The sequence below is a fragment of the Theropithecus gelada genome, chromosome 6 (genome assembly GCF_003255815.1).
Source record: "Theropithecus gelada isolate Dixy chromosome 6, Tgel_1.0, whole genome shotgun sequence".
Lineage (NCBI taxonomy): Eukaryota > Metazoa > Chordata > Mammalia > Primates > Cercopithecidae > Theropithecus > Theropithecus gelada.
This window is the reverse complement of record NC_037673.1, coordinates 174,171,825-174,195,797: the sequence shown is the minus strand read 5'-3', so window position 1 is coordinate 174,195,797 and position 23,973 is coordinate 174,171,825.

The following is a 23,973-nucleotide window of genomic DNA, read 5'->3' as shown; positions in this document are numbered from 1 at the left end:
GCGCCCAGCCAGCCTTAGTTTCCTTTCACACCTTATATGTTTCACTCAGCCTCGCCCAGTGTTAACATCTTATGTAATCATAGCACAAAGATCAAAATGAGGAAATTAACATCAGTACAATACTATAAACTCCAGTCTTTATGGTTTTTTCAGAGACAGGGTCTCCCTCTCTCCAGGCTAGAGTGCAGTGACCTGATCATGGCTCACTGTGGCCTCGACCTCCCAGGCCAAATCGATCCTACTACCTCAGCCTCTAGAGTAGCTGGAACTACAAGTAAGTGCCACCTCACCCAGCTAATGAAAAAAAATAGTTTTTGGCCTGGCGCGGTGGCTCACGCCTGTAATCCCAGCACTCTGGGAGGCCGAGGTGGGTGGATCACGAGGTCAGGAGATCAAGACCATCTTGGCTAACATGGTGAAACCACATCTCTACTAAAAACACACAGGCACACACACATACAAATTAGCCGAGAGTGGTGGCGGGCACCTGTAGCCCCAAATACTCAGGAGGCTGAGGCGGGAGAATGGCATGAACCCAGGAGGCGGAGCTCGCAGTGAGCCTAGATTGCACCACTGCACTGCACTGCACATACAAAAAAAAAATTTTTTTTTTTTTGAGACACAGTCTCACTCTGTCACCCAGGCTGGAGTGCAGTGGCGTGATCTTGGCTCACTACAAGCTCCACCTCCCGGGTTCACGCCATTCTCCTGCCTCAGCCTCCTGAGGCGCTGGGACTACAGGCACCCGCCACCATGCCCAGCTAATTTTTTTGTATTTTTTAGTAGAGATGGGGTTTCACCATGTTAGCCAGGATGGTCTCGATTTCCTGACCTCATGATCCACCTGCCTCGGCCTCCCAAAGTACTGGGATTACAGGTGTGAGCCACCTCACCTGGCCAAAAAAAATCTTTTTTTTTTTTTTTTGGCTGGGCACTGTGGCTCTCGCCTGTAATCCCAACACTTTGGGAGACTGAGGCAGGAGGATCGCTTGAGCCCAGGGATTTGAGACCAGCCTGAGCAACATGGTGAAACTCTTCCTCTGCAAAAACTACAAAAATTAGCTGGGCATGTTGGCCGCACCTGTAGTCCCAGCTACTTGAGAAGCTGAGATGGGAGGATGGCTTGAGCCCAGGAGGTCGAGGCTGCAGTGAGCTGAGATTGTGCCAGCTGCACTCCAGCTTGGGTAACAGAGGTGAGACCCTATCTCAAACAAAAAACATTTTATTTTTTTTTTTGAGACAGAGTCTCGCTCTATCACCCAGGGTGGAGTGCAGTGGTGTGATCTCGGCTCACTACAACCTCTGCCTCACGGGTTCAAGTGATTCTTGAGCTGGAACTACAGGTATCCGCTGCCATGTCCGGCTAATTTTTGTACTTTTAGAAGAGACAGGGTTTTGCCATGCTGGCCAGTCTGGTCTTGAACTCCTGACCTCAGGTGATCCACCGACCTTGGCCTCTCAAAGTGCTGGGATTACAGGGGTGAGCCACCACACCCAGTCGAAAAAAAAATTTTTTAATTTATTTAGAAACAGGGTCACACCATGTTACTCTGCGGTCTAGAACTCCTGGCCACAAGCTATCTTCCCATCTCAGCCTTCTGAGTAGCTGGCACTACAGGCACCAGCGACCAGGCCCAGCTAAGCTTTACAGGGATTTAACCAGTTTTTTCATTAATGTCCATTTTCTGGTCCAGGATCCAACCTGGCATTGCTTTTAGCTGTCATGGCTCCTTAGTGTCCTCCAGTCCCTGAGGGTTCCTCAGCCTTGCCTCGTCTTTTGAGACTCACTTTTTGAGGAGTGCTGGTCAGAGGCTTTTAGAGTATCCCTCAGCTCATGCTGGAGGAGGCTCTGTGGTATGGGGAAGGGTGACACCGAGGTGTACCCGCAGTGCATATCCAGACTAAACGTTATCAATAGATGGTGGAACTTACTGGTGATATCCACCTTCATCCCTTCATTGGATGGTGTCTGCCAGGTTTCTCCACTATAAAATTGCTATTTTCCACTTTGGGAGGCCAAGATGGGCAGATCACCTGAGGTCAGGAGTTCAAGACCAGCCTGGCTAACATGGTGAAAACCCATCTTTACAAAAATATAAAAATTAACCAAGCATGATGGCAGGTGCCTGTAATCCCAGCTACTTGGGAGGCTGAGGCAGGAGAATCACTTGAACCCAGGAGGTGGAGGTTGCAGTGAGCCGAGATCACACCACTGCACTCCAACCTGGGTGACAGAGCAAGACTCCGTCTCAAAAATAAAATAATTAGAAAATAAAAATAAAATTGCTATTTTCCCCTTTTAACTAATATATATCTTGGCGGAGGAGGGAGGGTGCTTTGAGAGTATACAGCTATCTTTCTCTGACTCTCTTGCGTTAGTTGGTGGATCTTGCCTGCAGCAGTTTTACTCCACCTTTGTGATGGTGATTTTTCTATTTGTCTTAGTCCTTCTACATTTAATAATTAGAATTCTTTTGTGTGAAAGGGCTGTCCCTCTCCCCTCATTTACTTATTTGTTCAGTCACTTGCTTATATCAGTGTGGACTCATGGGTGTTTATTTTATTCCATGGGTTGTTGTGGGAAGTCAGGGACCCTGAACGGAGGGACTGGCTGAAGCCGTGGCAGAACATAAATTGTGAAGATTTCATGGACATTTATCCCTTCCCCAATGAATACTTTTGTGATTTCCTAAGCCTGTCTTTAATCTCTTAATCCCGTCATCTTCATAAGCTGAGGGTGAATGTTGCCTCAGGACCCTGTGATGATTGCGTTAACTGCACAAATTGTTTGTAGAGCATGTGTGTTTGAACAATATGAAATATGGCACCTTAAGAACAGGGTAACAGCGATTTTCAGGGAACAAGGGAGATAACCTTAAAGTCTGGCTGCCTGTGGGCCGGGCAGGACAGAGCCATATTTCTCTTATTACCAAAAACGAGTAACATAAATATTGCTGAATTCTTCCCCAGTAAGGAATATTAATAATTAACAGCCCTGGGAAAAGAATGCATTCCCAGAGGAGGCCTCTGGAATGGCTGCTCTGGGGGAGTCTGCCTTATGCAAATGTAGATAGGGATGAAACATGCCCTAGTCTCCTGCAGCACCCCCAGGCTTGCTAGGATTAGGAAATTCCAGCCTGGCGAATTCCAGTCAGACCAGTTCTCTGCTCTTGAACCCTGTTAAGGTGTTTATCAATGACAATGTGTGCACAGTGGGACATGGAAGTTCATTAGTGATTCTAGTTTTGCCCTAACCTTGTGATCTCGCCCTGACCTTCTGCCTTGTGATCTCTTGTCGCCCTTGAAGCATGTGATCTCTCTGACGCACACCCTATTCGTGCACTTCCTCCCCTTTGAAAATCACTAATAAAAACTTGCCAGTTTTATAGCTCAGGAGCCATCACGGAACCTGCCAACATGTGATGTCTCTCCCCGACACCCAGCTTTAAAATCTCTCTCTTTTGTACTCTTTCCCTTTATTTCTCAGACCAGCTGACACTTAGTGAAATAGAAAAGGACCCACGTGAATAACGGGGGTGGGTTTCCCTGATAATGGGTCATAATCCAGTACTAACGTTACTTTTAAATTTACTGTTTTTTTTTTTTTTTTTTTTTTTTTTGAGATGGAGTTTTGCCCTTGTTGCCCAGCCAGGCTGGAGTGCAATGGTGCGATCTTGGCTCACTGCAACCTCTGCCTCCCGGGTTCAAGAGATTCTCTCACCTCAGCCTGCTAAGTAGCTGGGTTCTCCCAGCTGAGCCTCTCAAATAGCTGGGACTACAGGTGTGCACCACCACACCTAGCTAATTTTTGTATTTTTGGTAGAGACAGGGTTTCACCATGTTGGCCAGGCTGGTCTCAAACTCCTGACCTCAAGTGATCCACCTGCCTTGACCTCCCAAAGTGGAGGGATTACAGGCATGAGCCACTGCACCTGGCCTGTTTTTGTTTTTTGAGACAGGGTTTCTCTGTGTCACCCAGCCTGGAGTGCAGTGGCACATTCTCAGCTCACTGAAACCTTGATCTCTTGGCCTCAAGCAATCCTCCTGTTTTCAGCGCCCCCAGTAGCTAGGACTATAGGTGCGTGCCACCAGGCCCTGCAAATTTTTGTGTACTTTTGTAGAGACAGGGTTTCACCATGTTGCCCAGGCTAGTCTCAAAGGATCCACCCACCTCGGGCTCCCAATGTGTCGGGATTATAGGCATGAGCCACTGCACCCAGCACCCTCCCTACTTTTGTTAAAGAACTCTAGGTGATTTTTCTGTTGGTTTTGTTTTTGGTTTTGTTTTTGTTTTTGAGATGGACTCTCACTATTTATTTATTTATTTATTTATTTATTTAGAGACGGAGTCTCGCTCTGTCGCCCAGGCTGGAGTGCAGTGGCCGGATCTCAGCTCACTGCAAGCTCCGTCTCCCGGGTTCACGCCATTCTCCTGCCTCAGCCTCCCGAGTAGCTGGGACTACAGGTGCCCGCCACATCGCCCAGCTAGTTTTTTGTATTTTTTAGTAGAGACGGAGTTTCACCATGTTAGCCAGGATGGTCTCGATCTCCTGACCTCGTGATCCACCCATCTCGGCCTCCCAAAGTGCTGAGATTACAGGCTTGAGCCACCGCACCCGGCCACTATTTATTTTTGAGACAAAGTCTTGCTCTGTCTCCCAGGCTGGAGTGCAGAGGTGTGATCTCTCACTGCAATCTCTGTCTCTTGGATTCAAGCGATTCCCCTTCCTCAACCTCCTGAGTAGCTGGGACTACAGGCATGCACCACCATGCCTGGCTAATTTTTGTATGTTTAGTAAAGATGGGATTTCACCTTGTTGGCCAGGCTGGTCTCGAACTCCTGACTTCAAGTGATCCACCTGCCTTGGCCTCCCACAGTGTTGGGGTTACAAGCATAAGCCACTGCACCTGGCTGATTTTTAAAAGAAAATTCTTTTGTCTTTTTTATGTGTTCCAACTTTTTTCTTTAATGAACATGTACTCCATTTGTCTTACCTCTTAAAATTAATTTATTTTGTTAATTTTTTTGCACTACACAATATATTTGAATAGCTTAAAATCCAAAAGATAGACTGGTGTGTGGTGGTTCACGCCTGTAATCCCAGCACTTTGGGAGGCCAAGGCAGGCAGATCACCTGAGGTTAGGAGCTCGTGACCAGCCTGGCCAACAGGGCGAACCCCTGTCTCTTCTGAAAATACAAAAATTAGCCTGGTGTGGTGGCACGTGCCCGTAATCCTAGCTACTCAGGAGGCTGAGGCAGGAGAATCTCTTGAACCCCAGAGGCAGAGGTTGCAGTGAGCCGAGATCTTGTCATTGCACTCCAGCCTGGGTGACAAGAGTGAAATTCCATCTCAAAAAATTAAAATGAAATCCAAAAGATAGGGCTGGGCGTGGTGGCTCACATCTGTAATCACAGCACTTTGGGAGGCCAAGGTAGGTGGATCAGTTAAGCCCAGAATTTCTAGACCAGTCTCGGCAACACAGCAAAACTTATCTTTACCAAAAAATGCAACAATTAGCCGGATGTGGTGACACCCACCTGTAGTCCCAGCTACTTGGGAGGGTGAGGTGGGAGGAATGCTTGAGCCTGGGAGGTAGAGGTTGCAGTGAGCTGATTGCATCACTGCATTCCATCCTGGGTGACAGAAGGAGACCCTGTCTCAAAAATAAATAAATAAATAAAATAAAATCCAAAATATTTTGGTGAAATAGCTAGGCATGGTAACTCACACCAGTAGCCCCAGCTACCGTGGAGGCTGAGGCTAGAGGATCGCTTCAGACTCCCAGGAGTTAAGAGTCTGCAGTGAGCTATGCTGGCGCCACTGCACTCCAACCTGGGTGACAGAGTGAGACCCTGTCTCTAAAAACAAAGAGTGCATGGGACAATGTCATTCCCCAGTCCCCCATTCCCCTTTCTGGAGGAACCGATGTTACTAGCTTCTTGCATGTCCTTCCAGAGACATCCTCCATGTACACTGAAAATAGGTATATCTGCTCTCCACCTACTTGCTTTTGTAAACAGAGAGCAGCATAGCATAGGCAGGGTTTTTGTTGCTTATTTTCTGTTACTTATTAGAATATCTTGGAGATTGTTAATACCGGGCCCTAAAGAGTTCTCTCTCTCTCTCTTTTTTTTTTTTTTTAGGTCCGCTATGTGACATCCCACTATGTGGACCCAACCTAACATAATTTATTTACCCAGTCTCCTACTGATGGGATGTAGATCATTACCAGTCTTAGGTTTTGTTTTTGTTTTTGTTTTTGTTTTTTTTTGAGACGGAGTTTTGCTCTTGTTGCCTGGGCTGGAGGGCAATGGCGTGATCTTTTCTCACCATAACCTCTGCCTCCTGGGTTCAAGTGATTCTCCTGTCTCAGCTTCCCAAGTAGCTGGCATTACAGGCATGTGCCACCACGCCCTGCTAATTTTGTATTTTTAGTAGAGACGGGGCTTATTCCTGTTGGTCGGGCTGGTCTTGAACTCCCAACCTCAGGTGATCCGCCTGCCTCAGCCTCCCAAAGTGCTGGGATTACAGGCGTGAGCCACTGTTCCTAGCCAGTCTTGGGTTTTAATAAACAGTAGTGCAAAGGAAAACTTTGTACACACATCATCTCACACATATGTGAGAATGCAGTTGAGTCACAAGCTATGTGGACGTGGAATTTGGGTAGGGATTGCTATCAAACCACCACAGAGGTGGCACCAATTTACACTGCAGCAGCCATGCCTGACAGTGTGGGAATGGGAGTTTGTGCTAGGGGCTGCTTACAAGGGTATGTTCAGTTTGTGATAGTTCACTGAGCACTAGACTTATGTATGCATGTGAGGCTGGGCACAGTGGCTCACGCCTCTAATCCCAGCAACTTGACAGGCCAACGTGGGCGGACTGCCTGAGCCCAGGAGTTCAAGACCAGCCAAGGCAACATAAGGAAACTCTGTCTCTACAAAAAATACAAAAATGAGCCAGCCATGGTGGTATGTACCTGTAGTCCTAGCTACTTGAAAGACTGAAGTGGGAGAATTGCTTGAGCCTGGGCGGTCGAGGCTGCAGTGAGCTGTGATCTTGCCACTGCACTCTAGCCTGGGTGGTAGATTCAGACTCTGTCTCAATAAGTAAATAAATACATTAATTAAATTAAATTTAAAAATATATACATATGCTTTGGGCACTTTTCTTTTTCCTCTCTGTCTTTCTCTCTTTCTTTCTTTTGACAGAGTCTCGCTCTGTCACCCAGACTGTAGTGCAGTTGTGTGATCTCACCTCCCTGCAACCTCCGCCTCCTCAGTTCAAGTGAGTCTCATGCCTCAGCCTCCCCAGTAGCTGGTATTATAGGCACGTGCCACCACACTTGGATAATTTTTGTATTTTTAGTAGAGATGGGGTTTCACCATGTTGGCCAGGCTGGTCTCAAACTCCTGACCTCAGGTGATCCACCCGCCTCAGCCTCCCAAAGTGCTGAGATTACAGGCGTGAGCCACTGTGCCCAGCCAGCTTTGGGAGATTTTCTGTGTGTATGTTACACTTCAATGAAAAGGTTTTAAAAACTCAATAAATGTTCAAATTAAAACAACGAAATCATGACCTTTAGTAGTCAGGGGAGGGAAGTGTGGGGAGAAAGGACTGGTTACCATCTCGTCCACACTGGCATGTTTCTGAGGCTTGCCCTTCCAACAAGGCTGAGAGTGGCTGCCTCCGAGTGAGGGATTCTGACCCTGGGAGCGGGAGCCCAGGGCAGGGTGGCCCCTGACTGGTGACAACCATACTCTCTCATTAATTCCTGCCGTTTGGTCCCCCTTCCTCATGCCTTGACAGGCATCATAGCAACATGTTACTTTACTAACCCTCGAGACTAGAGGGGCCCTGCAGGAGAATGCGCTTAGGGAGAGCAGTGTCTCTGCCTCATACTGGCCTGTTGGGTCTACCTGCTGCCCTGCAGGAATCCGAGAGAAGTCACCTGTGGAAACCTGGGGCCCTGGAGGTTAAACCTGCCCTGTCTGTCCAAGATGGTTCCTTTCATTCATTGATTCATTTTTGTTGTTTTGTTTTTTGAGACAGGGTCTCACTCTGTTACCCCGGCTGGAGTGCAGTGGTGTGATCATGGCTCCCTGCAGCCTCAAGCTCCTGGGCCCAAGCGATCTTCCCACCTCAGCCTCCCAGGTAGCTGGGACCACAGGTGCACACCACCCTAGACTCAGCTAATTACCACAGGTGCGCAGCACCCTAGACCCAGCTAATTAAAAAAAAAAAAAAATTAGTAGAAATGGGGTTTTCCTATGTTGCCCAGGCTGGTCTTCAACTCCTGAGCCCAAGCAATCATCCTGCCGTGGCCTCCCAAAGTGTTGGGATTACAGGTGTGAGCCACTGCACTGGGCCACACTGGATCATTGTAGGCGCTGCCTCTGAAATTGCTCACTCAGCCACTCCTCAGCGCCAGCAGTGCTGGTCCTCTCCAAGCCACTTTCCCATCTCTCTCGGATTCCTGCCCATGTCCTTCCAGAAATGTAACCGGACCTCATGTGTACCTGGGCAGCTTAGAGACTCCCTACATCTGACGGGAAGATTTCAGCCCCTTGTCTTCTCAACTTTGAGAGGTGATTCAAAAGTCCTGAAAGAAAATGCAGGTAAATGTGAAAACCAAAGGGATGGAGTGAGAATATAGAGTGAGATGGAGTGGGGGGCTCTTAAGTCCGTTTGTTCTGGGCTCGAATCCCACTGTGGAATTTATATATAGCATGGGACCCTCAGCCTCAGCTTACACTCTCTAAAACGGGGGTGGTGGGCTCTGTCTCGCAGGGTTATGAAGAACCAAGGATATGGTGTTTTCACGGGGGCTGGCAGTGGCAGAACACAGACCGCCGTCTTCAAACTCAAAGAGGCTCCGAAAATAAGAATCTGAATAGGATAGTGAGGGGCCTAGAAATGCCCTGTGAGGAAAAGAGTAAGAGACCCAGTCTCTGAAGAGTGGCCACAGAGGAGGGAGGACCGACGTGAATCCAGCATGTGAGCCTGGGAGATGACACATCCAGAACCAGTGGGTGCAAGGCCCAGGGCAGCCGACGTCTTCTCCACCAAAGGGGTTTCGGCAGAGTTGTCTAAAACTCAGCACTATGCCTTACTACAGACCGTGCTCCCCACCAGAACCTTACTACAGACCGTGCTCCCCACCGGAACCTTACTACAGACCGTGCTCCCCACCAGAACCTTACTACAGACCGTGTTCCCCACCGGAACCTTACTACAGACCGTGCTCCCCACCGGAACCTTACTATAGACTGTGTTCCCCACCAGAAGAATTGAGCTCACTTATGCAGTTAACAAATACCACCTATGGGCTGTCCCCACTTGGATGTCAGCTGGGCTCCGCAACTTCATAGGTCCTGAACAAGATGCTTGATTTCCGCCTTCAAACCTGTCCTCTTCACTGCAGTCTGTGCTACGACCCTCCACTCCATAGTGGAAGCACAAACCTGGTAGTAGCCTCACTTTCTTCCCTCACCTCGTATCACCCCCCTCCCATCCCATTCCCAAGCAAACTCTATAGATTCCCTCTCCAGATACGTCTCACTTCCCTCCACTTCTTTCGTCTCTGCAGCCTTCAGTGCAAGCGCCTGCCCTCTCCCACCTGGCTTACTGCAGGAACCACCCAGCTTGCCTCCTTGCTTCCTGTCTCACTCCACCTAGTCCATTCTCTACACAGCAGCCAAAGTGGCTTTCTAAGCCTTGAATCTGGTCATGTTCCTTCTCTGCTTCATTCTTTCCAGTGGCTTCCCACAGCCCCCTCTTTACCATGTCCTATCAGGTCATAGCTGCCATGGCTGCAGCCTGATTCTGACCTCATCTTCTCCCACTGTCCCGTTATTCAAGCTCCAGTCACACTGGCCCACCACAGGGCCTTGACACTTGCTGCGTCCCTATGGTCCTTACCTAGGGTGATTTTTCTCTAGAGCACAGGCCTCAGGGAACATACTGTAAGTCAGTGCTTCCCAACCATTTTAACATCAGGACATTCAGAAATTTTACTTCGTTTGAGGCTGGGCACAGTGGCTCACACCTGTAATCCCAACACTTTAGGAGGCTGAGGCAGGCAGATGACCTGAGGTTGGGAGCTCGAGACTGGACTGGCCAACACGGTGAAACTCCGTCTCTATGAAAAATACAAAAATTAGCCAGCTGTGGTGGCACACATTGGTAATCCCGCTACTGGGGAGGCTGAGGCAGGAGAATCACTTGAACGTGGGAGGTGGAGGTTGCAGTGAGCCGAGATCGCGGCACTGCACTCCAGCCTGGGCAACAGAGCAAGATTCCATCTCAGAAAAAAAAAAAGAAAAAAAGAAAAAAAATTTACTTCATTTGTGTATTTTGAGGCCACGTTAACAGATGACTGAAAGTTAGAGATACTATGCCATCCTGGGAAATCAAACCTTTATTATTACACAGTGATGTGCTTTGTCTCTTTTTTTTTTTTTCCACTGAGTCTATTTTTGTCTGAGACAGGAAGGAATCCCCTCTCCCACCTGCTAATCTCCCTTTAGTGCCTCTGATTGGCAGAAGCTAACAGGAAGTCAGCTGGCAAGGGGGCCTGGAAAATGTGGCTTGCAGACCCTAGCCCCAGCATCTCAGAGCAGATTATAGAAGGGTGCAGAGACCCGAGGTAAATAACCAGCACTATTATCTGTTGTTTTTATGATTTTCTTGTTGTCTTTGATTTCCTACATTTTCACCATGATCGGTCAAGGGTGAATTTCTTTTTTAAAACTCTGCTTGGCATCTCTTTGAGTTCTTAAATCTATAGATTGCTATCTTCCATCCATTCAGGAAAATTCTCAACCATAATTTAATATACTGTCTGGTCTGATGGTCTGGTTCCTCTTCTCTTCCTCTGAGACTGCAATTAAACGTGTGTAAGATGGTCTCATTGTAACTTCCAGATCTGTAATCTTTTCTTCTGCGTTTCACATCCTTGTGTCTCTCTATGCTTGTTTCTAGATCGTTTTTTCTGACCTGCCTTCCAGTTCTCTAACTCATTTTTCAGCCACATCTTATCTGCTGTTAAATCCATCCATTGAGCTTACAGTTTTAGTTTGAATTTTTCTTTCTCTTTTTCTTTTTTTGATACTGAGTCTCGCCCTGTCACCAGGCTGGAGTGCAGTGGTGTGATCTTGGCTCATTGCAGCTTCCGCCTCCTGGGTTCAAGCGATTATCCTGCCTCAGCCTCCCAAGTAGCTAGGACTACAGGCACGTGCCACCACGCCCAGCTAAGTTTTTGTATTTTTTTTTTAGTAGAGACAGGGTTTCACCATGTTGGCCAGATGGTCTCAATCTCTTGACCTCATGACCCACACCGCCTTGGCCTCCCCAAAAATACTGGGATTACAGACGTGAGCCACCGTGCCTCGCCTTTAGTTTGAATTTTTTAGTCATAGACTTTTGTTTTGTTTTGTTTTGTTTTTTTGAGACTGAGTCTTGCTCTGTCACCCAGGCTGGAGTGCAGCGGTGCGATCTCTACTCATTGCAACCTCGGCCTCCTGGGTTCAAGTAATTCTCCTGCCACAGCCTCCCGAGTAGCTGGGATTACAGGTGCATACCACTATGCCCAGCTAATTTTTATAATTTTAGTAGAGACAAGGTTTTGTCATGTTGGCCAGGTGGTCTCAAACTCCTGGCCTCAAGTAATCTCCTTGCCTCGGCCTCCCAAAGTGCTGGGGTTACAGGTGCAAGCCACTGCACCTGGCTGACTTTCTATTTATTTATTTTTCACATATGTTATATACTTTATAGAGCTTCCAGTTCCTTGCTGAAATTTTCAATTTTGGTATTTAATTTCTTGAACATAATAAGTATAATTTGTTTTATGGTCTGGAGTTCCTCTGGCTCTATTTCTCTTGACTGTTATTTTTGGTGGTTTTAGCTCAAGGAATCTTGCTTCCTCGTGTGTCTGTTTATTTTTGTATGTTAAACATTGTGATTCTGAAATTATTTGTAGAACTAATTCACCAAAGAGAATTTTCCTTTCTTTCTTTCTTTTTTTTTTTTTTTTTGAGATGGAGTCTCACCCTGTCACCCAGGCTGGAGTGCAGTGGTGCAATCTTGGTTCACCGTAACCTCCGACTCCTGGGTTCAAGTGATTCTCCTGCCTCCTGAGTAGCTGGGATTACAGGTGACCACCACCACACCAAGCTAATGTTTCTATTTTTAGTAGAGATGGGGTTTCATCATGTTGGCCAGGCTGGTCTCAAACTCCTGATCTCAAGGGATCCTCTGAACTTGGCATCCCAAAGTGCTGGGATTATAGGCGTGAGCCACCGGGCCTGGCCAAACAGAATTTTTCTATTGCTTTTGCCAGGAACCTGGAGGGATCAGCAAACTGAGATCATCGGAGTTCATACTTAGGGTGTGGTGTTTTCTTGGGAACCTGGATGACTCAAACCTGGACTGTCATTCAGGTAAGGATGGCTTTACTTTCAGTTCACCTTTACTTCTGAAATGCAGTCCTTTGGGCCTGAATCGCGTGTGGGAGGTGGCTTATCACCCACAGTCTTGGCAGGCCCCAGACTTAGATGTTTATCTCCCGCCACGCAAAGCCACCAAAAGTGATCTTAGCCTCTCAGCCACTCTTTTCAATTGGCAAAAGCTTACAGGGCAACTGCAGCCTCAAGTATCTGGGTCACCTCTTGGGAGTCCTGTTCTCTCTCAGATTCAGCATAGCAATTCTTCACTATTTTGTTAGTTCTTTGATGCTTTTTTGTTTGAGATGGAATTTTGCTTTTTTTTTACCCAGGCTGAAGTGCAAAGGTACAATCTCAGCTCACTGCAACCTCTGCCTCCTGGGTTCAAGCAATTCTCCTGCCTCAGCCTCCTGAATAGCTGGAATTACAGGCGCCCACCACCATGCCTGGCTAGTTTTTGTATTTTTAGTAGAGATGGGTTTCGCAATGTTGGGCAGCCTGGTCTCGAACTCCTGACCTCAGGTGATCCACTCGCCTCGGCCTCCCAAAGTGCTGGGATTACAGGCTTGAGCCACGGCACTCGGCCTTTTTTTTTTTTTTTTGAGACAGAGTCTCACTCTATCACCCAGGCTGAAGTGGTGCAGTGCAGTGATCTTGGCTCACTGCAACCTCCGCCTCCCAGGTTCAAGCTGTTTTCCTGCCTCAGCCCCCTGAATAGCTGGGATTACAGTTGCCTGCCACCGTGCCTGGCTAATTTTTCTTGTATTTTTGGTAGAGACGGGGTTTCACCATCTTGGCCAGGCTGGTCTCAAATTCCCGACTTCAGGTGCTCCACCCACCTTAGCCTCCCAAAGTGCTGGGATTACAGGCATGAGCCACCATACCTGGCCTCTTTGACACTTTTAAGATTGTGTGTGTCAATTGGACATGGTGGCTCATGCCTGTAATCCCAGCACTTTGGGAGGCTGACCTGGAGGATGGCTTGAGGCCAGGAGTTCAAGGCCAGCCTGGGCAACATGGCGAGACCCCATCTCTAGAAAAAATATAAAAAATTAGCTGGGAATGGTGATGTATGCCTGTAATCCTAGCTGAGGCAGGAGAATCTCGTGAGCCCAGGAGTTTGAGGTTACAGTGAGCTATGATCAGGAGACTGTAGTCCAGCCTAGGTGGCAGAGCAAGACCCTGTCTTTTTTAAAAAAAAAAAAAAAAAAGATTTTGTGTGCGTGTGTGTGTGTGTGTGTAAATTTTTAAAATGCTTTTGTAGCTGTTTTTACCAGAAGGTTTTGGCCAAAGTACCTAGTCTGCCTTTACTGAAAGGGGAGGTCCTGGTTTATTTTTTAAACTATTTTTATTTTAATTTAGTTTTTTTTTGTTTTTTTTTTTAATTTTTAGAGATGGGGTCTCACTATGTTGCTTAGGCTGGTCTCAAACTCCTGGCCTCAAGCAATTCTCCTACCTCGGCCTCCCAAAGCACTAGGATTACAGATGTGAGCTTCCACACCTACCCACTCACTGTTTTAAACTGTTAAACCATGAGTGTGGGGGACGATCAGGGTACAACAGTGGTTTTGAGGAGACTAGTTGTACGGAGAGCAAGAAGATGCCGTGAGCTTGGATGAGGGCACTGGAAGTAGTGCTGGAAAAAGGACAGATTTGAGAGATACCCTGGCTGTTGAGTTGATAGGACTTGGCATTAGGTTGTGGTTGGGGGGTGAGAGAAGTGAGGGTGGTGGGTACCCTGAGTTTTTGGCATGAGTAACTGGATGGTCCCAGTCCAAGACAGGGTGTCTGAAAAGAAGGACATGTTGATGAAAGAAGGATCAGCAGACCGGGCGTGGTGGCTCTCGCCTGTAATCCCAGCACTTTGGGAGGCCGAGGCAGGAGGATCATTTGAGGTCAGGAGTTCAAGACTAGCTTGGCCAACATGGTGAAACTCCGTCTCTACTAAAAATACAAAAATTTGGCACGCGCCTGTAATCCCAGCTACTTGGGCAGCTGAGGCACAAGAATTTCTTGAACTCGAAAGGCGGAGGTTGCTGTGGACCGAGATTGCGGCGCCACTGCACTCCAGCCTGGGCAACGGAGTGAGACTCTGTCTCAAAAAAAAAAAAAAAAAAAAAAAAAGATCAGCAGTTTGCCTTTGGGCATATATGTCTGATGAGGTTTTGGGACATCCAAGTAAGAATGTCCCATGGGCAGTTGGTTATTTGAGTCTGGAATTCAGGTAGTGATGTATAAAATTAGGAGTTTTCAACAGATGGGGGCATTTTCAACCTGCTTTAATTGGTGCTTATCTTGAATCGAATTATTTTAATTATAGCCTGAGCAACACAGTGAGACCCTGTCTCTACAAAACATTTTTTGAAATAGCTGGGCATGGTTGTGTGTGCCTGTAATTCCAGCTCCCTGGGAAGCTGAGGCAGAAGAACAGCTTGGGCCCAGGAATTCAAGGCTGCAGTAAGCTATGATCACACCACTGTGCTCCAGTGTGGGTGACAGAGCAAGACCCTATCTCTGAAAAAAGAAAGGAAAGGAAAGAAAGGAATATTTTAATTAGAATATTTGCTAACACTGATTGTTTTGTCAATAAAGCATTCTTGGAACAAGATGCATTAAAGTGAATTAATTTCTTGATAAAGTGTAAATACAGAGCTGGGTGTGGTGGCTCATGCCTGTAATCCTAGCACTTTGGGAGATTGAGGTGGACGGATCACCTGAGGTCGGGAGTTCAAGACCAGCCTGACCAACATGGAGAAACCCCATCTTTACTACAAATACAAAATTAGCTGGGCGTGGTGGCGCATGTCTGTAATCCAAGCTACTCGGGAGGCTGAGGCAGGAGAATTGCTTGAACCCGGGAGGTGGAGGTTGCAGTGAGCCAAGATCGCTCCATTGCACTCCAGCCTGGGCAATAAGAGTGAAACTCCATCTCAAAAAACAAAAAACAAAAAAGGCACAATCAAACCACTTATTTTTTGCATAAAAATTTTATTTTGTTGGAAAGTATTTTCACTGGTATCAATTTAATTCAATTTTAATTTTAATTTAATTTGAATTAAATTTAATTTGATTCCATTTAATTTGATTCAATTTTTTTTTTTTTTTGAGACAGAGTCTCACTTTGTTGCCCAGGCTGGCATGCAGTGGCGTGATCTCAGCTCACTGCAACCTCGGCCTCCCAGGTTCAACCAGTTCTCCTGCTTCAGCCTCCCAAGTAGCTGGGATTACAGGTACCTACCACCACACCTGGCTAATTTTTGTATTTTTAGTAGAGATGAAGTTTCACCATGTTGGCCAGGCTAGTCTTGAAGCCCTGACCTCAGGTGATCCACCCACCTCAGCCTCCCAAAGTGCTGGGATTACAGATGTGAGCCACCACACTGGGCCTGATTCAATTTTTAAATAAAATTGATTTCTTCATCATCTGTTTGCCTTTCCTTTTGCAGCCATTGTTTCTACCAAGCTCCGGTCTCTTGGATAGGATTTTGCAGATCTAAGTTATTTAAAGAAGATTTGGCTTTTCTGTCATTTTAAAGTTAATCATAAATTTTACCCAGTGCAAGTTTAGCAGTTGTCAGTTTTATTTTGTGGTGTCAGGTGGAAGAGTGATCATTTCTATGCATTTCTTAGGGAATCCAAGAGAAATTTTTCAGCAGTTTTGTGAATAAGAGAGAGGAGGGGCTGGGCACGGTGGCTCACGCCTGTAATCCCAGCACTTTGGGAGGCCGAGGCGGGCAGATCACGAGGTCAGGAGACTGAGACCATCCTGGCTAACACGGTGAAACCTCGTTTCTACTAAAAATACAAAAAATTAGCCGGGCATGGTGGTGGCGCCTGTAGTCCCAGCTACTCGGGAGGCTGAGGCAGGAGAATGGCGGGATCCCGGAAGGCGGAGCTTGCAGTGAGCCAAGAGTCTGCTGATTTAGCAAATAAAAATACAGAACACTCAAGTAAATTGCAACTGCAGATAACCAGGTTTTCTTTTTCCTTCTTTCTTCTTCTTCTTCTCCTTCTTCTCCTTCTCTTTCTTCCCCTCCTTCCTCTCCCTCTTCTTCTCCCTCTTCTTCCTCCTCTTCTTCCTCCTCTCTTCTGCTTCTGCTTCTGCCTCTGCCTTCTCCTTCTCCTTCTCCTTCTCCTTCTCCTTCTCCTTCTCCTTCTCCTTCTCCTTCTCCTTCTCCTTCTCCTTCTTCTCTGTTTGCTTTTTGAGACAGGGTCTTGCTCTGTCGCCCAGGCTGGAGTGGAGTTCAGTGGCGCCATCAGGCCTCACTGCATCCTTGACTTTCTGGGTTCAAGCGATGCTCCCGCCTCAGCCTCTGCCTGGCTAATTTTTATATTTTTTTGTAGAGAAAAGTTTTCCCCATGTTACCCAGGCTGGTCTTGAACTCCTGGCCTCAAACAATCCTCCCGCCTCTGCTTCCCAAAGTGCTGGGTAATATTATAGGTGAGTCACTGCGCCTGGCAGCAATCAATTATTTTTTTATACTATTTTTTTACACTTAAACATTTTTTGGCTGGGCATGGTGGCTCACGCCTGTAATCCCAGCACTTTGGGAGGCTGAGGCAGACGGATCACGAGGTCAGGAGATCGAGACCATCCTGGCTAACACGGTGAAACCCCGGCTCCACTAAAAAATACAAAAAAATTAGCCGGTCGTGGTGGCGGGTGCCTGTAGTTCCAGCTACTCGGGAGACTGAGGCAGGAGAATGGCACGAACCCGGGAGGCGGAGGTTGCAGTGAGCCAAGATTGAGCCACTGCACTCCAGCCTGGGTGACAGAGCAAGACTCCTTCTCAAAAAAAAAAAAAAAAAAAAAAAATTGTTATCCGGCTGGGTGCGATGGCTCTTGGCTGTAATCCCAGCACTTTGGGAGGCAGAGGTGGGTGGATCACTTGAGGTCAAGAGTTCAAGACCAGCCTGGCCAACAGGCTAGTAGAGATGAGGTGGACCCCATCTCTACTAAAAATACAAAAATTAGCTGGGCATGGTGGCAGATGCCTGTAATCCCAGCTACTCGGGAGGCTGAGGCAGGAGAATCGCTTGAACACGGGAAACGGAGGTTGCAGTGAGCCCAGATCATGTCACTGCACTCCAGCCTGGGTGACAGAGTGAGACTCTGTTTAAAAAAAAAAAAATATTGTTATCTGAAATTCACATTTAACTGGGCATTCTGCATTTTGTCTGGCAACCTTACTTCTCTTCCAGTTCCCCTCCTCTTGCTCTCAGGCCCACCTGAACAATGCAGCCCACACCCTGTGGGCCGGCTGCTCTGGCTTGCTGGATGAGACCCTCCCTGGGTGGATGCCACCTCCATGCCAGTCACCAGCGTTATCATCAGGCCCATGCTCATCTTTGATCTCGCCAGTGATAACCTTCAGGATACACTTGGCAGGCTTTCAAATTAACCACCAGGGAAGGTGAAGGTCTTGGGATTCGGGGCTTATATCATGTCACAGGAAGAGTAAAGAATCTTCTTGTGAGCCCCTCTGTGAGTTCCTCAAACCGTTAACATACTGATTAATACATAACCTACTGATGCTGACAACGACACTGATCTGTTTCTGAATCCTGAAGCTTTGCTGATTGTCCTGCATGAAGAACATGTTAGGCCGGGCACACAGAGGCGCATACCTGTAATCCCAGCACTTCTGAGGGCTGAGGCGGGTGGATCGCTTGAGGCCAGGAGTTCGAGACCAGTCTGGCCAAATGTTGAAACCCTGTCTCTACCAAAAAAATACAAAAATTAGGTGGACGTGGTGGAGCGCACCTGTAGTCCCAGCTACTCAGGAAGCTGAGGTGGGAGGATCGCTTGAACCTGGGAGGCCGAGGTTGCAGTGAGTGAGATGGAGATGGCACTGAACTCCAGCCTGGGCAACAGAATAAGACTCTGTCTTAAAGAAGAAAAAATTTTTAGCCTGCATGTTGTCACCTGCAGCCCATGATTGTAACCTCTGTATTGTACCTCTAATGCAAAAGGACAACTCTGGTACGAGGAGTCCATCTCTTTCCCCTAAACCTTCTTATAAAAACCTTCCACCTTGTAGTGGACTCTGGAACACACCCAGCTCACTTTGTTAGTGTCTTCCTGCATTGATCCTCGCATTTGGCTTCCAATAAACCTCTATCAAGTCATGTCTGCCCCAACAACCTTAAGTTTGGTCTGCATCATCTGAAACTCTGCCCTAGGGAGTGTGAACCGAAGACCCAAAAACCCTGTTTTATTTGACGGCAACGTTTTGTTCAGGAATTTTGACTATAAAGACTGGACTTCTGGCTTATTGAAGCTGTGGCGGCCCCACGCCCGGTTTTCCACTTGGCCTCATCACCAAAAGCTAAGAGTTCCTCTCCTTTTTAGAAAGTTGGTAATCTCCGCTTCTCCTTAGCCACCCCTGTAACCTGTTCTTGGCCTGTGGGAGCTTTTGCTTGACCCCACTTCACAGGCTGGGGTCCAATTCCCCAGCTTGACCCTCAAGTCCTTTCCCACTCAGGCAGCTTCGCCTCTCGCCGCTTTCCCTCCCTATTCCTTTCCTTTCTTCACCTTCCTCTCCTGGCCCAGGGAACACTGGATGACTCCGTCGTATGTCCCATGCCACTGGTCTCCCTGTCTCTGCACCTGCAGGCCCCATCGCCCAACAGGCAGTTCTTCCTGTGGTTACATCCTACTCATTCATCCAGGTCCTGACCACATGCACGTCCCCCAGAGACCCTTGCTTGTCTCCCTGTTGGAAAGTGCTCCCTGATTCCCTCCTCTGGCCACCCACAAAACCATTGCTATCCCTTACCAGCCCTTTTCTACATACACACACACACGCACACACGCACACCACACGTATCCCTTACCAGCCCCTTTTACTTACACACACACACACACACGCACGCACACACACACGTGTACACACACACATCCCTTACCAGCCCCTTTTACACACACGCACACACGCACGCACACACACGCGTACACACACACATATCCCTTACCAGCCCCTTTTACACACACGCGTACACACACACACACATCCCTTACCAGCCCCTTTTACACACACGCACACATGCATGCACACACACGCATACACACACACACATATCCCTTACCAGCCCCTTTTACACACACGCACACACACACACGTACACACACACATATCCCTTACCAGCCCCTTTTACACACACGCACACACACACACGCGTACACACACACACACATCCCTTACCAGCCCCTTTTACACACACGCACACGCACACACGCGTACACACACACATATCCCTTACCAGCCCCTTTTACACACATGCACACACACACACACACACGGCTCAGCATCCACTGTGTAGATGATGCTGGGGAAGCAACTAGGAAAATGACCTTTGGGAGTGTTTAAGAAAAAGTGAGGCTGGCCGCAGTGGCTCACACCTGTAATCCCAGCACTTGGGGAGGCCGAGGCGTGAGGATCACTTGAGCCCAGGAGTTCAAGACCAGCCTGGCCAACATGGCAGGACCCGGTCTCTACAAAAATTAGTCAGGTGAGCAGTGCATGCCTGTAGTCTCGGCTGCTCTGGAGGATGAGGTGGGAATGTCGTCTGACCCAGGAGGTCAAGGCTGCAGTGAGCCGTGTTGGTGCCTGTAGAAAAACAAAACAAATCAAATCAAAACAAAACAAAAGTCATTCAATAATACTTGTTAAAGCACAGTAAAGGTTGGGTGCACACAAGGAAAAGGCAGGGCTCACGCCTGTAATCCCAGCACTTTGGGAGGCCAAGGTGGGGGGATCACCTGAAGACAGGAGTTCGAGACCAGCCTGGCCAACATGGTGAAACCCCATCTCTACTAAAAATACAAAAATTAGCTGGCCAAAGCAGGGCACGGTGGCTCACGCCTGTAATCCCAGCACTTTGGGAAGCCAAGGCCAGTGGATCACAAGGTCAGGAGTTCAAGACCAGCCTGGCCAAGGTGGTGAAACCTTGTCTCTACTAAAAATACAAAAATTAGCTGGGCATGGTGGCGGGCACCTGTAGTCGCAGCTACTTGGGAGGCTGAGGCAGGAGAATTGCTTGAACCTGGGAGGCAGAGGTTGCAGTGAGCCAAGATTGTGCTACTGCACTCCAGCCTGGGCCACAGAGTAAGACTCTGTCTCAAAAAAATAATAATAATTTAAAAAAATAAAAATAAAAACAAAATTGGCTTTGTGTGGCGGCACATGCTTGTAATCCCAGCTACTCAGGAGGCTGAGGCAGAGAGTCACTTGAACCCGGGAGGCGGAGGCTGCAGTGAGCCAAGATCGCACCATTGCACTCCGGCATGGGTGACACAGTGAGACTCCATCAAAAAAAAAAAAAAAAAAAGGTGTGGTAACGCAGACTTTATTCAGGACCATGGAGATAGACACAGGAACTGCTAGAGTGGGCTCTTGCCATGGCAGAAAGAAACTGGGCTCAACTCTGAATACAGCACGGGCGAGTGGGGGTGGATAGCCAAGGGGCAGGGTGGGGACCAGGGGATGGGGAATTACTAAGAGCAAGGTCGGGGGTTGGGGATTGTAGCTAAACTCACCTAACACGATTCCAGCTGAAGACAGGTAGGGTGACCAGACATCACCAGAGGAGTGGTGGGGATGAGGAGGCTGAGCAGGTATCAAGCGTGATCAGATATTGAGGGTGGGGGGTTTCTGCCACAGTGAACTAGCAGGGTTCTTACTAAAACTGGATCGTATAAGGAAGTACACAGATGGGTCTAGGAGAAGCCTCAGGGGCCTGACTAAAATTGGATCAAGCAGAATCCTTGTCAGGAGCCTCCAGGTGACTTGTCTGTCTGCAGAGCTCAGGATAGGAGAGGCCCCTGACCTGGGCTACCAGGCCAGACTGAGAACAAACTCCTCCACAGAGAAAACACTCAGCAACCTCTCACTGAAAAGAGGACTTTCCAGACTGCAAAAACAACCAAAGCAATGTCACCGCGTCTGAAGGGGTATGGTCCACCTGGAGCCCAAGGCACCCTTCCTTTCTGGGAAAGCGGGGAGGGGGCTGAAAAGGAGCAGAGGCTGACCACAAACTGTCCTGGAGGCTATGCTCAAGGTTTTTTTTTGAGACTGAGTCTGGCTTTGTCACCAGGTTGGAGTGCAGTGCCGCAATCTCGGCACACTGCAACCTCCGACACCCTGGTTCAAGCGATTCTCCTGCCTCAGCCTCCGGAGTAGCTGAGATTACAGGCATGCACCACCATGCCCAGCTAATTTTCATATTTTTAGCACAGACGGGGTTTCACCATGTTGGCCAGGATGATCTTGATCTCCTGATCTCATGATCTGCCCGCCTTGGCCTCCCAAAGTGCTGGGATTACAGTTGTGAGCCACCACGCCCAGCCAAGACTTTTGTTGACTCCAGCATAATTGGAAAACCAGTGGAGTTTTTAAAGCAAAGAGGTTACATAGTAAGTCTGTATTTTGCTAGAATGTAAAACCCATCAGGGCAGGGATTTTGGTCTGTTTTATTTCCAGAACACCTGGTAATAACTGAATAAACGATTGTGTAATGCATGAGGGAGCGAATGAATGAATGGGTTGCAGGAAGGTAGATCATGCTGGCCACAGTGCAGGGTTTGACTTAAGTGGGCAGAGTCTGGGAAGGGAGGTCAGGAGGCTGGGATACCAGGAGAGAATGAGACAGAGAGCAGTTGGGGACAGACTGGAGGGGACAAGTGGAGAGGTTTAGAGGTCACTTTACAATGTACTTCATTCTTCAAAAGTCTGGCACAGACTAGCCATTTGTGGACATTCTAGATCTGATCAAAGGCAGAACCACCTGGTCCTTGACTCCAGCCATACGATGGCTGGCCTGGAATTTCCTCCCCGGCAACTGTCGTTCTCACAGCATTTCTTCCCAGTTTACTTGGAGCTTTCGCAGACATTGCCTCATCAGATCCTTATCACAGCCCTGAGGAGGGGGACTCATTAGCTCCATTTTACAGACTCAAAAACAGAGGCCAAGAGAGGTTATGTGACTTCCCTGGGGTAACACACGGGAGTCATGGAATTCAGATCCAGGTCCACCAGTCTCTGCCTCCAGGGTCCTGGGAGTCATGGAATTCAGATCCAGGTCCACCAGTCTCTGCCTCCAGGGTCCTGGGAGTCATGGAATTCAGATCCAGGTCCACCAGTCTCTGCCTCCAGGGTCCTTTCTGCTTCCTCGCTCAATTGGTTAGCAAATATGAAAGAGAGCACCAGGCAGCATGTGGGTTCAGCATGAAATGAAATGGGATATTAAGAGTGATATTAATAATAATGCATGATGCTGATGTTCACCAAGCACTGCTGTGTGCCAGCTTCTACTCCAAGCACTTGACCCGAGTGCCCGCATTCATTCCTCGACGCTCTTTGAGTTTGGTCTGTCATTCTCCCCATTTTACACGTAGTACTGGCCAAGCACATGAGGGACACCACTGGGGGCTTAGCCGCCAGGGAAGGCCTCAGAGAGGATGTAAGATGCAGGCAGGGGAGGATAAAGCACCCTGGAGGCAGGCTTGGCTTGAGCAAAAGTGTGGAGGAGTGGGTGAGAAAGGAGGGGAGAAGCCCTGGCCTGCATGCTTTCCAGGAGGGGCCAGACCTGGCATTGAGGTCTGGCCACGGTAGGTTCCTAGGGCAGGGGCTGACAACAGGGTGATGAGGGTGCCCTGGGCTTCAGTGAGGAAGATGGGTGGGAGAGGGAGACAGCTGGCTGGTCAGGGTACTGTGGGTTGGTTTGGAAGTCCTGTGCTCAAGCTATCCTCCCACCCCAGCCTCCCAAGTAGCTGTGACCACAGGCAATGCGACCGCACCCACCAAATTTTATTTATTTATTTTTTTGAGAGAGGGTCTCACTCTGGTTGCCTAGGCAGGTGTGCAGTGGTGCGATCTCTGCTCACTGTAACCTCAACCTCCCTGGCTCAGGTCATTCTCCCACCTCAGCCTCCCAAGTAGCTGGGATGACAGGCACATGCCACCACACCTGGCTAATTTTTGTATTTTTAATAGAGATGGGGTTTTGCCACATTGCCCAGACTGGTCTCAAACTCCCGGACTCAAGCAATCTGCCTGCCTCAGCCTCCCAAAGTGTTTGGATGACTGGCATGAGCCATTGTGCCTGGCCAGCACGCAGCAAATTTTATGTACCACATTTTAAGATGCCAGTAAACCAGAGATTGCACACTGGTGCCCATAAGTTTGTTTTGTTTTTTTGTTTCTTTTTTTTGAGACAGAGTCTCGCTCTGTCCCCCAGACTGGAGTGCAGTGGCGTGATCTCGGCTCACGGCAAGCTCCGCCTCCTGGGTTCATGCCATTCTCCTGCCTCAGCCTCCCGAGTAGCTGGGACTACAGGCACTGCCACCTCGCCCGGCTAATTTTTTGTATTTTGAGTAGAGACGGAGTTTCACTGTGTTAGCCAGGATGATCTTGATCTCCTGACCTGGTGATCTGCCCGCCTCGGCCTCCCAAAGTGCTGGGATGGTGCCCATAGATTTTTGTTTGCTGTACAAACAGAACAGTTGGTTCATATAATGTTGTTTTTG